Source organism: Sapajus apella, unplaced genomic scaffold, assembly GCF_009761245.1.
Source record: "Sapajus apella isolate SASKATOON/1434 unplaced genomic scaffold, GSC_monkey_1.0 scaffold37, whole genome shotgun sequence".
Taxonomy (NCBI): Eukaryota; Metazoa; Chordata; class Mammalia; order Primates; family Cebidae; genus Sapajus; species Sapajus apella.
In genome coordinates, this window is record NW_022436977.1 from 13,574,072 (window position 1) to 13,591,750 (window position 17,679).

Genomic DNA, 17,679 nt, shown 5'->3' on the forward strand with positions numbered 1-17,679 from the left:
CACTTTGGGAGGGCGAGGCGGGTGGATCACGAGGTCAAGAAATCGAGACCATCCTGGTCAACATGGTGAAACTCCATCTCTACTAAAAATACAAAAAATTAGTTGGGCATGGTGGCGCGTGCCTGTAATCCCAGCTACTCAGGAGGCTGAGGCAGGAGAATTACCTGAACCCAGGAGGCGGAGGTTGCCGTGAGCCGAGATCGTGCCATTGTACTCCATGTGTGCCTGGGTAACAAGAGTGAAACTCCGTCTCAAAAAATAAATAAATAAATAAATAAATAAAAATAAAAATAGTGTTATTAATTTATTGTATTATCAGCAAATAAACTTAGAAGAAAAAAATAACCAAACTGACTCCCTAAAAATTGTTCCAAGGCAAATTCAGGAATTGGGTCACGAAGGACTAGAACAGACAATGGAGTAGAAGCATGGAAACTAAGGCTGGGTGATTGAGGCTCTTAAATTTAATATGCATGGGTTCTCTTGATTAGAAAAGATGAAAAGGGCATTATTCTCTAGGCTGTAACAATGGCAGGCCAAGGTGAGCAGATTGCTTGAGCTCAGGAGTTCGAGAGCAGCCTAGGCAATATAACAAAACCCCATCTCTACTAAAAATACAAAAAATAGGTAGGTGTGGTGGCGCAGGCCTGTAGTCCCAGCTCTTACTACTTGGGAGACTGAGGTTGAAGGTTTGCTTGAGCACAGGAGGTCGAGGCTGCAGTGAGCCAAGATCACACTACAGCACTCCAACCTGGGTGACAAATTGAGACCTTGTCTCAAAACAAAACAAACAAAAAAAGAAAAAGATGGAAACTAAGATGCATGGCTTATATATATTTGCATCTATTTAGATCAAGCCAATAAACAAGAAAATATTAAGCTCTTTATAGCTTGCTGTGCGCTCGAGTCCTAGGTGATCTCTCTGGGCTTGCATCTCCTTCCTTCTAAACATCTGCCTGTTTTAAAAGAAAAGTGCAATTGCTGCTAAAATGAGGTTGTCTCCATTAACTCAACCCACAGAAAAGCCATTTAAAACTCAAATTCATAATTAACATTCCTCCATCGGAAATAAATGGTAACTAGCCCTGATCAATCTCAGTCAAGTTCCAATCTGGAAGAGGAGCATAAAAGTCTTATTTTTAAGATCCAGGGTCTATTCTTAAAAAACTGACAATACAAGCACAACTAAAATGCAAAGCAGCTCAGTTGATGAGCTAAGATGCCAAGTCAATATAACAGAGGGAAAAAAGGGGTTTTGTTTTGTTGTCTTGAGACAGGGCCTTACTCTGTCACTCAGGCTGGAGTGCAGGGGCGGATAACAGCTCATTGCAGCCTTGACCTCATAAAGTTCACATGATCCTCCTGCCTCAGCTCCCCAGGTAGCTGGGACTATGGGTACATGCCACTACTCCCAGCTAATTTTTGTATTTTGTAGAAATGGGGTTCTGCCACATTGCCCAGGCTGGTCTCAAACTCCTAGGCTCCAATGATCTGCCTGCACTGGTCTCCCAAAGTTCTGGGATTATAGGTGAGAGCCACTGTGCCTGGCCGAGAAAGGAGAGTTTTTCTTAAACTTATGTTGCTGGAACAACTAGATATCCATATGGGGGGAAAATGAACCCAAACCCTTATCTTACATCATAACACAATAATTACTTTGAGATCAATCACAGACCCAAATGAAAAACTTAGAAAAATAAGGCTTCTAGAAGAAAAAGCTTTCTTCACAATCTTGGGCACAGGTAAAAATTTATTGGTCAGGACACATAAAAACACTAACTATAATACAAAAAATTGATAAAACAGACTCCATAAAAATTTCTGCTCCTCACAACATCGAGAAAGTAGACAAGGGAGAGGTTGTAAAAAAATTGCCAACACATATATCTATGTACATGACAAATAACTTGTATCTTGAATATATAAAGGGCTCCTACAAACAATAAAAAGATGCATGACTCAATGAAAGAATAGGTAAAAGACTTGAACAAATAATTCACAAAAGATACTACATAGCCAATTAGCATATGATAAAGCACTCAACATTCTTAATCATCAGAAAAATGTAAATTAAAACCATAATGAGGTACAACTGTACATCCTGTAGCATGACTAAAATTCAAAAGGCTGACAACACTAAAAATTGGCAACACTAAAAGTGTGGAGCAAGTAGAACTCGTCGTGTATAAACCACTTTGGAGAATTGTTTGGCAGATTTTTAATAAAGTTAAACATAGACACACCCTGTGATCTAGTAACTCCACTCCTAGGTATTTATCAAGAAACGTGTAAAAGAATGTTCATAACAACCTTATTCCAAATATCCATCAAGAGGAAACATAAATTAGGGTGTATTCGTACAATGGAATCTATTTAGCAACTTAAAAGGACAAACCACTGATACCAACAACACAGATGAATCTTTTTACATGAAAGAAACCAAACACTAAAAAGCACATGCTGTATGATTCCATTTATGTAAAGTCCAAGACCAGTCAAAAAAACTCTGTAGTGTCAGAAATCATGCAGTCAGGAAGTGATTGCCTTTGGAGGAAGGTGAGTGAGGGAACTTTCCAGGGTGACTTAAAAAAAAATGTTTTCTATCTTATTTTGGTAGAAGTTACACTGTATAAAATTGTCAGAAATCCTTGAACTGGATATTTAAGTTATGTGCATTTTATTGAATGTTAATTATACATCAATAAAAATACAAAGTAGCACTCTGCTTCAAGATATAGACTAACAATTTTGTTTCAAATGAAACTCCTCAAGACTACATAGGCATTTTCAATTACAGATGCGTTTTCAATCATGTGCCACTCTGATTTATTCACATCTCTATTCTTTCATCATTGTAAATAAGCTAATGGATTATGGACACATATAGATACAAGAATGTATGTTCATATATTTAATTTTTTATAAACAGCAAATTAAATTTGATTGTTTACAATTTTAATAAGCATTTAATGGACCACATAGACGACGTCCAGTAGAATTTTCTACTGTTTATACCATTTTTCTCTCCATATATTTGTGATTTTAAAGGATCTGACATAAAACCACATGTAAATCAAATGTCAGCAAGGACCATCAATGACCAAAGGATGATAGCACTTTAGCCATTATTACAGCCTAGAGAATAATGCCCTCCTCACCTATTCTAATCGAGAGAGCCGATGCATATTAAATTTAAGAGCAACTGAAAAGCATGAAGAATAGTTTGCCAGCTACAACACAGCCTAAACATCAGTGTACACCAGAATGCCTTATTAAAAGCCTTTTTTTCCCCTCTACTGTTTACTGAATCTTCCTCTTTAACTTTCTCCCTTCCTCTATCCAGGTATATTTTTATCCCCACAGCCTCTCATCCTCCATATGGTATTGGTCAGATCTAATTGATTTTCTCTTTTGTTTTGTTTTTTGAGACAGGGTCTCGCTATGTTGCCCAGGCTGTCCTGGAACTCTTGGGCTCAAGTGATACTTCTACCTCAGCCTCACAAGTGGCTGGTATTACAGAAGCGCACCACATCCAGTTCTAATTATTAATTGAGTCTAGGTGTTTGAAACCAGCCTGGGCAATGTAGGAAGACCCTGTCTCTACAAAATGTATCTGGCTCATCTCAGGTTCCAAATAAAATAAATTTACAGAATCGCACTATACTCTAGGTAGACATGTCACATACACTCCAACAGTATAGACAGTATAGCCTGGGGAAAGGGATGACCAGTGAATGGGAAAAAAGACTGACTTCATTTGTTCCCCACTCCTATAAATGGAAAAATCTCTCCCGAATATCTGCTATGTTTTTATTCCCCACAGATGGCTCTTACAAGTGCTGTGAACTATGCCTAAGTACATCTGCCTAATCCCAAAGAGAATAAGGTCCTAGACAGGAATGTCATTCATATATATATATATATATATATATGGGTTTTTTTCTCTTTTTTTAGAGAGACAGGATGTCACTCAGGCTGGAGTACAGTGGCACAATCATTGCCTCTCACTGTAACCTTAAACTCCTGGGCTCATGCAATCCTCCTGACTCAGTCTTCTGAGTAGCTAGGACTATAGGCATCACACCACATCTGGCTAATTTATTTTATTTTGTAGAGACAGGGTCTTGCTACATTGCCCAGGCTGGTTTCAAACACCTAGACTCAAGCAATCCTCCTACCTTGGCCTCCCAAAGTGCCAGGATTGTATATGTGAGCCACAAGCCCTGGCCTCATGTCTAATACATATTCTTCAGAACCCCAAGACAGTGCTTTGCAGACAATGGGGCAAGACACATATTTGAATTCATGAATTGCCAAATTAATGTGAATGAAAACAATTAAGGATAGAAGAGGAGGAGAGAAAAAAAAAAAGCAAAGAGAGCGCGCCTGTGGTCCCAGCTACTCGGGAGGCTGAGGCAGGAGAATTGCTTGAATCCGGGAGGTGGAGGTTACACTGAGCTGAGATTGCGCCACTGCACTCCAGCCTGGTGCCTGGCAACAGAGCAAGACTCTGGTAAAAAAAAAAAAAAAAAGCGAAGAGATAAAAAAGAAACTAGCAAAGAGAAAGGAAAAGGAAAGAAAGAGAAAAAACTTATGAAGGCAATTGTTCTTGTTAGAGTGAACAGGATTACAGTGTTTTTTTAAATTGAGAGTTGAAAAAGCCATCAATTATGTATCTAGTATCAGTGATCAGCATAAGTATTTAAATTATCATTATAAACACCTTAAAATATCTTTAAAATTAGGCCAGATGCGGTGGCTCATGCCTGCAATCCCAGTACTTTGGAAGGCCAAGGCAGGTGTATCACCTGAGGTCAGGAGTTCAAGACCAGCCTGGCCAACATGGTGAAACTGTCTCTACTAAAAACACAAAAATTAGCCAAACATGGTGGTGCATGCCTGTAGTCCCAGCTAATTAGGAGGCTGAGGCAGGAGAATCGCTTGAACCCGGCGGGGGAGGGGAACTCGGAGTAGAGCTCCTCAGGATCTCAACAATGAGTAGAGATCCTCAGCCTGGGCAACAGAGCGAGGCTCTCAGAAAAAAAAAAAAAAAAAAGATAAAGAAAGAAGAAAATCTTTTAAATTACCTCACCACACTTGATATTCAAAGTCTGATATCTGACAGCAAGCATCACCTATCACATATATAGACTTTGAGCTCTACTTCAAACTTACAATATCTTGAGTGAATTATGGATGTTAAAGTTTGAAAAGCACTGCCCTCCATCATTCAGGTCCTTTCTTTTGTACCAAACTTGTTTTGTTTCAGTGGGTCAGTAATTAAGACATGAAAAATCTCTGAACGGGATTTGACCTGTACAGTATTTAATTTCAAATGAAATTATTAATTATAGTGTAAGTTGGCATATTGGATATACCACAAAATTTAGGAATTAGTCATAAAAATGATTAAATAAAATTGATCAGTAGGTCAATAGCATTCTCTTTTCTTTTTCTTTCTTTCTTTTCTTTTTTTTAAGACGCGGTTTCACCATGTTGGTCAGGCTGGTCTTCAACTCCCAACCTCAGGTGATCCGCCCGCCTTGGCCTCCAAAGTGTTTGGATTACAGGCGTGAGCCACCATGCCTGGCGGTCAATAGCATTCTCAAGAACTCATGTTTGTTCTTTCTCATGTCTAGCATAGGGTTTGGAACGATTCATATGGCCAGTGTTTCCTGAATGAGCAAAATAAACGAACTTTTAAAAACCGGAGATATGCTGGGCGCGGTGGCTCACGCCTGTAATCCCAGCACTTTGGGAGGCCGAGGCGGGTGGATCACGAGGTCAAGAGATCGAGACCATCCTGGTCAACATGGTGAAACCCCGTCTCTACTAAAAATACAAAAAATTAGCTGGGCATGGTGGCGCTTGCCTGTAATCCCAGCTACTCGGGAGGCTGAGGCAGGAGAATTGCCTGAACCCAGGAGGCGGAGGTTGCGGTGAGCCGAGATCGCGCCATTGCACTCCAGCCTGGGTAACAAGAGTGAAACTCCATCTCAAAAAAAAAAAAAAAAAAAAAAAAACAACCAGAGATATTTAGGAGTGGGAAAATCTTGGGGGTCATCTATCTGGTCCAACAACCTAATTTTAAAGATTAGCAAACTAAAAATTCTGAGAGTTACAAAAGCAAAGAAAGCTCAAAGAGCCAAAATATATTGGGACATTTTAATTCGTTTTGTTCATTTCATTGGAGAGAAAGGGGACTGTAACTATTACGATTGCTGACTCTTAAAAGTGAAAAGGTGCCTAGGAAGAAGAAACTAGCAAGAGTAAATGAGCCTTGGCAAAGCGATTTTTCCAAACCTAATATATTTTTGACGGGCCAATTAAATAATCAATTTAATCAGCCAAAAAAATTAACCTGAAGGTTTCTCAGAAAAGGCGACACGAGCTGCACGAAAATGTTACAAACCAAGGGAGATTGCACATACCTAACTTAAATCTCCACAGGCTTATTTCCTGTTGAAGTATGGCCTTCTGGAGTAAGTTTTACTGCTGTGTTCATTACCAGATGACTTTTGGTTTTAAAAGAGGCCAAGGTCAAGTTAGAAATTTGATTATTAACTAAACATTAAAAATAAATAAAGAAACTGTGGCTGTTTCCCATTTCTTTTTGTAATCAGAATACAGGCTTGCGGAGGAAACACAGTAACCCCTGCAAGCAAAAATATAATGACCCAGTCACGTCCTCAAAACAAACTAACACACAAACTTCCCAGCCGGATCCAGCTGTGCTGCCTGGGAGCTAGAAATTTAATTCTAAGACAGATCAAAACGGCGAATGCAAGGGCAGCCACATTTCAATCACAAAAAGGGTGTGCCTTAAGTTTTGGTTCCCTCCCCCTCACCCGCCGCCCGCCGTCCCAGCTTTCAACAATCAGAAGCCTTGGAAAGAGGCTCGGTGGTATCTCCGTGCGATCGTACTCCGGCGATGCTGGGTGGGGTGCAGGGAGCCAACTAGGTGGCGGCTCCGCGGGAGGGGTGGGGGCCGGTCCCGAACCCGGGCCGAGGGGCCGCGGGTGATTCACCGGGAACTCCGGGGTCGCGCGACGACGGGCGACGCCCAGTGCGCCTCACGTCCCCCGCCCCGGGCTGCTCGTGCAGAAGCAGCCCCCGCGTGCCCCTGTTCCCCGAGACCGACCCGTCGGGAAGGAGCCCGGAACCGGACGGCGGGCGGGCAGCAACCTCTCCCTCCTCAGCCACCATGGCCGGTGAGACTCCCTGCCCGCGCCCGCAGACGGACTTCCTGGAAAGCACCGGGCTGGGCTTACCTACCTGGCGCCCGCAGGGGCCGCCGACCTCTTCTTCACAAACCCACGGAAACTGTCGGCCGCAAGTCGAGGCTGGGTTCCCAGCACCCGCCAGTCCGCCCGCTTCGGCCTCCCAAGGACTTGCCAGACCCACCCGCCAGCAGCTCCCTCACTCGACCGCCCGTCGGTGCCGCGGTTCCGCCTCCACCGCTGACGCGCGTGCGCACTCCCAGCCGCGGAGCATTCGGGGAGTTGTAGTTGGAGCGAGGAGGGCGAGGCTCAGCGCTCACCCTGGTTTTTACAACGGGCAGAACGCAGGAAGGGACTGCTAATACTAAGCCTTACCCCAGTGTAAAACAATGGTCTTTACTCGTGGAGATACCTACTGTGGGCTTCCCGGAAGCTGGAAATAGTATCTAGAGGCTCTTCGGTAAAGATTTCTTTTTTACTTTGACCTTTTGTAAAGAAGCATACACGGCAGGGCTTGCATTGCAGCCTTCGTTGTTAATGCAAGAACATGACATTGGGCCTTTTAAACTGGTCATGACAGTTATGCAAAAGTAAAGGAATAAAAGCTAAAGCCCAAGCGAGGCATAAATCATGCGGATGTCCTCTCCAGGGTGTGGTGACCCTAGTGGTTTCCTTAGGTATGCAACCGGGGATGATGTCGCAACTATTGCAGGGCAGTTTCTGCCTATCCTGTCTTCCCATTCCATCTTCAAGCTCTACACTAGGCGGTGGGGCTGGCTGCTGTGAGTGGGAGAAAAAACAGAAGCGGCTGCTCAAGGGAGGGATTGGGGCAGACGGGTAGTCTAGAGGGAAGAGGAAGAGTGTGGGAACCTCTCAGAGGACTGTTTGATAGTGGCCTATGTAATCGCTACCTTTTGTGCGACGCTCTGACTATAGGGAACTACGATATTTTTCCATTTATTCATTTAGTCGCTTACTGGAAATTTTCCTGACCTGCTCTTCAGGAGCAGACAATCCCAGGAGTAATGCTAAACTTTGACACACCTTTCAAAAATACAGCCAAGGAAGTAGACTGACTTGCCTGCTTGAGGTACATTCCAGCTACACCCAGTATGGGAGCCACTTAATGGTTTAAACCTCTTCTGGCATCTACTTTTTCCCCTCAGAGGAGGGGACACCCTAGGTTAGGTAAACGTCTTGAAATTTCATGCAACTGCCACCCATAATTTCAGCAACGGAGATCACTGATGGTTTCGTTTTTTTAAAGGAAAAAAAACTCTGCTCCCCCCCCCCCCCCACAGACAGAGCCTTGTTCTGTAGCCAGGCTGGAGTGCAGTGACAAGATCTCAGCTCACTGCAGGCTCCGCCTCCCGGGTTCAAGCGATTCTCCTGCTTCAGCCTCCCCAGTAGCTGGGATTACAGGCATTCGCCGCCACACCCGGCTAATTTTTTGTATTCTTGTTAGAGACAGGGTTTCACCATATTGGTACGGCTGGTCTCGAACCCTTAACCTTGTGATCCACCTGCCTCAGCCTCCCAAAGTGCTGGGATTACAGTTGTAAGCCGCTGCACTGGCCAGGAAAAACCCTTCTAAATTGCAAATACTTAGAGGACAGTCAACACTCAGACTTGTGGCCATTGCATTTTATTTTCTATATCATCTTTGGGTCAATCTCTTGGAGAAAACAGCTTTCTGAGAGCAATTTCCTACAGAATTCAGGTTTATCTGAATGTTTATATTTATAATACATACCAACCACTGAGCCAGCACTTCATAATATCTCATCTAATCCTCAAAACTAATCTAATCCTCATAACTCTATAAATAATAAACTAGTATCCTCCATTTCTATAGATGAAAAATGAAGACTCAGAAAAGTTAAGTAATTTGCATAAGGTCCCACAGCCAGTAGTTGGAGATCCAGAAGTGAGACACAGTTCTCTTGACTCAAGTTCTTTTTTCTTTCTCTCTTTTCTTTTCTTTCTCCTGGGCTCCAGTGATCCTCCAACCTCACCTAAGTAGCCTGAGCAGCTGGGACTATAGGCATATGCCACCACACCCACCTAATTTTATTTATTTATTTATTTATTTGTTTGTTTGTTTTTGTAGAGACAGGGTCTCCCTGTGTTGCCCAGGCTGGTCTTGAACTCCTGGGCTCAAGGAATCCTCCCACCTTGGCCTCCCAAAGAATTGAAATTATAGACATGAACCACCATACCCAGCTGATATGGTTTATTTTAAGAAGAACTTTCCTCTGCAATACGGCCTCTTTTGCTTTGGTCGGAGAGGTTTTTTTATTCAGTATTGACTGACTTAATCTATTACACTTTCCTCTCTCACCTTCCACTATGGGCTGTTAGGCAAACACTAAATATATTTTCTCTTTTAGCTATTCATTTCAAGTTTTTCCTAAGGAACAAACCTCTTATTTTAGTTACTTTTTCTAAAATAATGCAATCTGATGTTTTCTTTTCTTTAGACATAAATTATCATATTTTAATCACAAAGCTTATAAACATGAATCTCTTAAATCTGTGTACATTGAATAGCACATATGGGATCAGAGATATTAAGAATAAGACCTTAGTCTTGGATAGCCCTGAAGAGGTAGAACCTTGCTCACTTTTTCCACTCCTTTGCTATAACATATTCTCTATATTAGCAGCCAGAATGACCTTTTTTTTGAGATGGAGTCTTGCTCTGTTGCCCAGGCTGGAGTGCAGTGGCGTGATCTTGGCTTACTGCAACCTCTGCCTCCCAGGTTCAAGCAATTCTGCCTGCCTCTGCCTCCCTAGTAGCTGAGATTACAGGCACCTGCCACCACGCCCAGCTAATTTTTGTATTTTTTTAGTAGAGGCAAGGTTTAGGCATGTTGGCCAGGCTGGTCTTGAACTCTTGACCTCAGGTGATCTGTCCACCTTGGTCTCCCAAGGTGCTGGGATTATAGGCATGAGCCACCGTGCCCAGCCCAGAATGATCTTTTAAAAACAAATCAAATCATGTCACCGTCTTGCTCCAAACCATTCATGGCTTCCATCACATTTAGAATAAAACCCAAAATTAACACCTCTACAAATCTGTACCTGATTGTTTTGTTTCCTGCCACGTATTCTCTCTGACTGTGCTCCAGTCATACTGGCCTCCTTGAGGGTTCTTAATCCTGCCAAGTTTCCCCCCATCTCAGAGTCTTCATGCTATGCAGGAGAATGATTTTCCTCACAGCTGCTTCTGGCTGATGCCCTCATTTTAATGAAAGTTCTGCTCAAATGCCACCTCTGAAAGGCTTCCTCTTATCTTCTTACCCTGTCATTCTCTCCTGTCTTTACTTGTCTTCATAGCACTTTTACAACCTAACATCATATTTCTTGTTTCCTTAGTGGAAGCTCAACAAGCTTTGCTTTGTTTACTCCTCCATCCCCCTAGCATCTTCAATACTGCCAGCACACAGTAAGTATTCAATAAATATTTGTAAATAAATGAATGTTGCATTCTTCCCTCTGTCTCCTAATCTTGGGACACAGAACCAGAAGGTTCACCTGTAAATGCCAGCCAGTGACCTAATTCAGCTATAAACTCCAGCAGCAAGAGGGTTGACTAGACAGGAGAATAAGATCCTGTGAAAGTTCTGAAATAGGCTGGGCGCTATGGCTCATGCCTGTAATCCAAGAACTTTGGGAGGCCGAGGCGGGTGGATCACGAGGTCAAGAGATGGAGACCATCCTGGCCAACATTGTGAAACTCCGTCTCTACTAAAAAAAATACAAAAATTAGCTGGGCGTAGTGGCGTGCACCTGTAGTCCCAGCTACTTAAGAGGCTGAGGCAAGAGAATTGCTTGAACCTGGGAGGCGGAGGTTGCAGTGAGCGGAGATCGCACCACTGCACTCCAGCCTGACGCCTGGCGACAGAGCAAGACTTTCTCTCAAAAAAAAAAAAGAAAAAAAAAGAAAAGAAAAAGAAAAATGAGAGAGAGCTCTTTTTAAAGAATAGCACAATTTAGGATTGCTACTATTCGCTTATAGTTGGAAACCTAATTCTTGGAGGAAAACAGACAGGAAAAACCTGGAAATTATATTTACATAAATAAGTGAAAAGGTAAGTCCACTTAAATACTTGTGGTAGATTGAAATATTGCTCCCAAATATTTGCTCTCCTCTAGAGGAATAGACAGGCTTGCCCACTACTATGTGACTTCCAGTGCTGCCCTGTAGGCATTTCAGGCTTGGCTATGATCCCATGATGGGATTTTCCTCCTCTCTTCAGATAAATGTCATATTGGGTAATCACAAAGTTTAAAAACATGAATCTTGCTTTGGTCAATAAAATATAAGTGGAAGTGACAATCTGACCATTCTGAGTGGAAGCTTTAAGAGTCGTTGCCTTTCTCAGCTAGTGTGCCTGCTCTTTCCCTCCACCAAAAGGCATGTTCTGAATAGAGGCTGGTCATTCTACCTGGATTCTAGAATAAGAAATCACGTGGGTCAGAGCCTCAGCCACTAGCTGACGTAATATAACGTGAGCAAAGAGGAAACTGAAGTTTAGGTTCATTTGTTACTGTAGAGTTACTTAGCAAAAGCTGACTACTATAATGCCTAATCAAGGAAACATAACGATGTGAACTAGAAGTGGTATGGCACACTCAACCTTCTGCGTTTAACCCACTTCAACTAATGGAAAACAGTTGAAGTTCAATACACCAAAGAGAACACATCTGAGACCTTCAGGTAAAATATTTGAACAAGCGACAGAGTATAGTTCCCATTAGGTTCAGGGTTTGGTAAGAGTGAAAGTGATTGGTAAAATGACACTCTAACTCTATTTAATGTACTAATATTATAAGCTCTAATTAGTGTTATCTAAACTTCCAGCCAGAGTAACTCAGAAAGCATGTCACACTGAATCATCATATGCTAATTAATAATAGCAACACTTTTCTTGTTATCACAGGGTTCCTTTAGGAAATAGTTACTTTGGTATATGTAAGCATATTTTGTGTGTACGTAAAAACGTGTATTTTAAAGGAGAACTGAGAAGAACTACAGACATAAATTTGAAACAAAAAGGTAAGGACTTAATTATGGAAGCTTGGAGGTGGCAGTGGGAGGTAGGAATCACAGAAGATAAACATCATGGCTGGGAGCATTCAGTTTTATAGGAATGATTCAAGCACACTCTGGCTTGAAATGCCCTTTTTCTATCACCCATTTCTGCCTGTTAGAAGGCTCCTCTTGTTTCACTGTCCATCTCAAATGCCTGTTCCCCACTCAACCGTCACTAATGCCATCAGCTGGAATTAATTTTGCCTTTCCCATATTTTCAAACCCCATTCTGCTTCCATTAGAGGTGCACTGAATACACATTTCAGCCGAATGCCAAAAGGGCCAAAAAATAAGTCACTCTTCAGCTGAAGCCAAAGTTGATGACAAACATCACTATTAAAAACTAAAATTCTGAGATGTACATATAAACCTAAAATATTATCCCCAAATTTTAATATTATTTTAATAATATTTGAAATGTTAGTACTAAAATTGTTGTTTAACATTTAGTGCAGAAGCAATAATTTCCCAGTGGTGTCCATTGTTAGACTCTCCTACAGTCACTACAGAAAGCCAAATTTCAGCTGAGGTGAGTGAATGATTATGATCCCTGTCATAAATGGAATTAATTAAGAATTAAATTCAGTTCTTTAAATGATAAATGCTAGATACCCAAAACATTTCTACCAAGACCAGAATTGTGATATGATGTAACCGCTGCTTACCTTTCCTTCTCATTGATTGATTGATTGATTAAGATGGAGTCTCGCTCTGTTGCCCAGGCTGGAGTGCAATGACGTGATCTCAGCTGACTCAACCTCTGCCTCCCAGGTTCAAGCAATTCTCCTGCTTCAGCCTCTGGAGTAGCTGAGACTACAGACATGCACTACCACTCCCAGCTTATTTTTGTATTTTTAGTAGAGATGGGGTTTTGCATGTTGGCCAGGCTGATCTCAAACTACTGACCTAAGTGATCCTCCAGCCTCGGCCTCCCAAAAATGCTGGGATTGCAGGCGTGAGCCACTGTGCCCGGCCTCCTTGTATTATTTAAATTTTTATAAACATTTATTGGCTTGAAAATGATATATTATTTTTTCTAAGGTATCTAGCCAATGCATTTCTTCTTGATATTCGTAGTAATTGTCAACTTATTTCCCTATTTGCTTGAAAGTTTTAAATAATTGTTTATTTTTGTCTTTTACTAAATACTTATTGATACATTATAATTGTACATATGCATGGGGGTACATGTGATATTTTGATACATAATACAATGTCTAACAATCAAATCAGGGTAATTGGTCATCACTCAAACATTGATTATTTCTTTGTGTTGAGAACATTTCAAATCTCTTCCAGCTATTTGAAATATGCAATACATTATTGATAACTACAGTCACCCTCCTGTGCTGTTGAATCACTAAAACTTATTCCAAGTGTATTTTTGGACCCATTAAGCAAGCTCTCTTCATTTTTACCCTCCTTAATGATTGTTTTTAATTGATTTTAAACATAAAATCTGTCAGAATCAGCAATTATTATAGCACTTTACTCATCTAATCACTTTGATAGAATTTCAAAAAACAAGTTAGATGGTCTTTGTTTAGGTTACATCTAGAATACCTGCTTGCATCTGAAAGTGAATATTCATACAATAACAACAAATCTACATAACATACTTTGTTCATATCAGTGACATTCTTGAGTGATGAGGTATATGAATAACCTCTATGAAAACATAGACACCAACCGTTCCAAAGTCCAAAGATAATGGAAGTAATATTGGAATAGGGATTCTGAAAGCTGAGACCCAAAGCCCCAGCCAAGTAGCAGATTTTTGGCCAAATACCAAAACATTTTGTCTAATGTCACTTAAGATAGATTTACATTTTTTTTTTTTTGAGACAGAGTCTTCCTTTGTCACCCAGACTGGAGTGCAGGGGTGCAATCTCGGCTCACTGTAACCTCCACCTCCCTGGTTCAAGCGATTCTCCTGCCTCTGCCTCCGGAGTTGCTGGGACTACAGGCATGTGCCACCACACCCAGCTAATTTTTTTTTTTTTTTTTTTTTGAGACGGAGTTTCGCTCTTGTTACCCAGGCTGGAGTGCAATGGCGCGATCTCGGCTCACCGCAACCTCCGCCTCCTGGGTTCAAGCAATTCTCCTGCCTCAGCCTCCCGAGTAGCTGGGACTACAGGCGTGCGCCACCATGCCCAGCTAATTTTTGTATTTTTAGTAGAGACGGGGTTTAACCACCCAGCTAATTTTTTTGTATTTTTAGTAGAGACAGGGTTTCACCATGTTAGCCAGGCTGGTCTTGAACTCCTGACCTCAGGCATTCCACCTGCCTCGGCCTCCCAAAGTTCTGGAATTACAGGCATGAGCCACCATGCCCTGCCAGATTTTGCTTTTAAGTACACGCATTGCATTTCTTATTCCCATAAGCTTTAAAAAAATTTTTTTTTTAAATTTTTGTGAGTAGATAGTAGGTGTATATATTTATGAGGCACATGATACTTTGATACAGGTATGCAATGCTCAATAATCACATCATGATAAATGGGATATCCATGCCCTCAGGCATTTATTCTTTGTGTTACAAACAATCAAATTCTACTCTTTTAGTTATTTTAAAATGTACAATTAAATCAGACTGACTATAGTCACTCTGTTGTGCTATCAAATATTAGGTCTTATTTATTATTTATAACAATTTTTTTGTACCCATTAACCATTCCCACTTCCCCCTTAAGCCCCCACTACCCTTCCCAGCTTCTGATAACCATTCTTCTGCTCTCTATTTCCATGGGTTCAGTTGTTTTAAATTTTAGCTCCCACAAATCAGTGAAAACATGTGAAGTTTGTCTTTCTGTGTCTGGCTTATTTCACTTAACATAATGACCTCTAGTACCATTCATGTTGTTGCAAATGACAGAATCTAATTCTTTTTTATAGGTTATGAATAATATTCCATTGTGTATATGTACCACATTTTCTTTATCCATTCATCTGTTAATGGACACTTAGGTTGCTTCCAAATCTTGGCTATTGTGAACAGAGCTGCAGTAAACATGGGAGTGCAGATATCTCTTCAATAAGGCCAGGCACAATGGCTCACACCTGTAATCCCAGCACTTTGGGAGACAGAGGCGGGTAGGTCACCTGGGGTCAGGAGTTCAAGACCAGGTTGGCCAACATGGTGAAACCCTGTTTCTACTAAAAATACAAAAATTAGCTGGGCATACTGGCAGACACCTGTAATCCCAGCTATTCAGGAGGCTGAGGCAGGAGAATCATTTGAACCGAGGAGGTGGAGGTTGCAGTGAGCCGAGATTGCACCATTGCACTCCAGCCTGGGTGACAGAGTAGGACTCTGTCGCAAAAAAAAATAAAAAGGTACCTCTTTAATATAAATATACTGATTTCTTTTCTTTTGATTATATATCTAGAAGTGGGATTGCTGGATTATATAATAGCTCTATTTTTAGGGTTTTTTTTGTTTTTGTTTTTGTTTTCAGACAGCCCAGTGCAGTGATGCAATCAAAGCTCACTGCAGTCTTGACTTCCTGAGCTCAAGTAATCCTTCTACTTCAGCCCCCGAGTAGCTGGGACCACAATCATATGCCACCACCACACCTGGCTAATTAAAAAAATTTGTTTTTTGTAGAGATGGGGTCTTGTTCTGTGGCCCAGCCTGGTCTCAAACTCCAGAGCTCAAGTGATCCTCCTGCCTCAGCCTCCCAAAGAGCCGGGATTACAGGTGTGAGGCACTGCGCTTGACCTGTTTTGTTTTTTGAGGAACCTCCAAACTGTCCTTCATAGTGGTTGTACTAATTTACATTTCTAACAACAGCATATGAAGGTTTCTTTGCTTCACATCCTCACCAGCATTTGTTATTGCCTGTCAGTTGGATAAAAGCTATTGCCTGTCACTTGGGATGAGATGGTATCTCATTGCAGTTTTGATTTGCATTTCTCTGATGATCGGTCATGTTCAGCACTTTCATATGCATATTTGCCATTCATATGTCTTCTTTCAGATATGTCTATTTAGATCCTTTGCCCATTTTAAAATCAGATTATTAAATTTTTCCCTATAGAGTTGTTAAATATTCTGGTTATTAATTCCTTGTCAGATGGGTAGTTTACAAATATTTTTTCCCATTCTGTGGATTGTCATTTCATTTTGTTGATCTGATCTTTTGCTATGCAGAAGCTTTTTAACTTGATGTGATCCCATTTGTCCATTTTTGCTTTGGTTGCCTGAGCTTGCTGGGTATTTACTAAATAAATTTTTGATAGGCTGGGTGCACAAAAATTTCTTTAGTAACCCCAGCACTTTGGGAGGCTGAGGCAGGTGGACCACGAGATCAGGAGATTGAGACTATCTTGGCTAACATGGTGAAACCCTGCCTCTACTAAAAATACAAAATATTAGCCAAGTGTGGTGGCACGTGCCTATAGTCCCAGCTACTCGGGAGGCTGAGGCAGGAGAATTGCTTGAACCTGGGAGATAGAGGTTACAGTGAGCTGATATCACACCATTGCACTCCAGCCTGGGTGACAGAGCAAGAGTCCATCTCGGGGGAAAAAAAAAAAAAAAAAAAAACTCCACTAAAGTAGATAGTTAGATAGTGTTGATGGAGAGATATGCTAGTTTTTAAAGGCCCACTCCCAGCCCCAATGGAACCTCCTATACTTAGAGGAAGTGTTTGATAGGGTGAAATGTTGGAGGAGAGCCGGTGGAGCAGCCCAACTCCAAGGGAAAACTATCTCCCTTCTAGCTCCATCTGCAGAGAGCTCCCTCCACTCAATAAAACTTTGCACTCATCAAGCCCACATGTGTTCCAATTCTTCCGGTACACCAAGGCAAGAACCAAGGATACAGAAATCCTTCTGTTCTTGAGGCAAGGGAGAGGTTCTAACTGAGTTGGTTAATACAAGCCGCCTATAGGCGGCAAACTAAGAGAACACCCTGCAACACATGCCCACTGGGCTTCAGCGGTAAACATTCACCCTTAGACATTGCCTGGAGTCGAAGCCCCATAGCCTCCCGGTCTGTGTGCTTCCTACAGGTTTGAGCAGCCGGGCACTGAAGAAGCAAGCCACACCCCTATTGCATGCTTTGCAAGAGGGGACAAGGAAACGTTTCCTGTTTCACATGGATGTTTATTTAGGTTAGATTTTAGAAATTCCAAGTGACTTCTATATGCTGGGTACTGTTCTAAGTGTTTTTACACATCAATCTGCACACTAGTACTACTGTGAATAATGCTATAATTGTTCCTACTTTACAGAGGAAGAAGCTGGGGGTTGGTAATTTGCACAAGTTCATGTAACTAATGCAAGTGAGATTTGAACCAGGCAAGTATGACCCCAGGGTGCACACTTGTAACTATTTATTATAACCCAATAGGCTAA

General features: G+C 41.6%; 1 protein-coding gene across 2 annotated transcripts in view; it reads right to left on the reverse strand.

Moving 5' to 3' along the window:
- The window catches only part of TMOD3 (tropomodulin 3), an 81,755-nt gene extending 74,281 nt beyond the window's left edge, over positions 1 to 7,474 (reverse strand). For both annotated transcript variants that reach the window (XR_004274869.1, XM_032297445.1), the window contains exon 1: positions 7,272 to 7,474. The gene's annotated coding sequence lies outside the window, so the exon portion shown is untranslated. The remainder of the gene's footprint in view (positions 1 to 7,271) is intronic.
- Between the last annotated feature and the right edge of the window lie 10,205 nt (positions 7,475 to 17,679).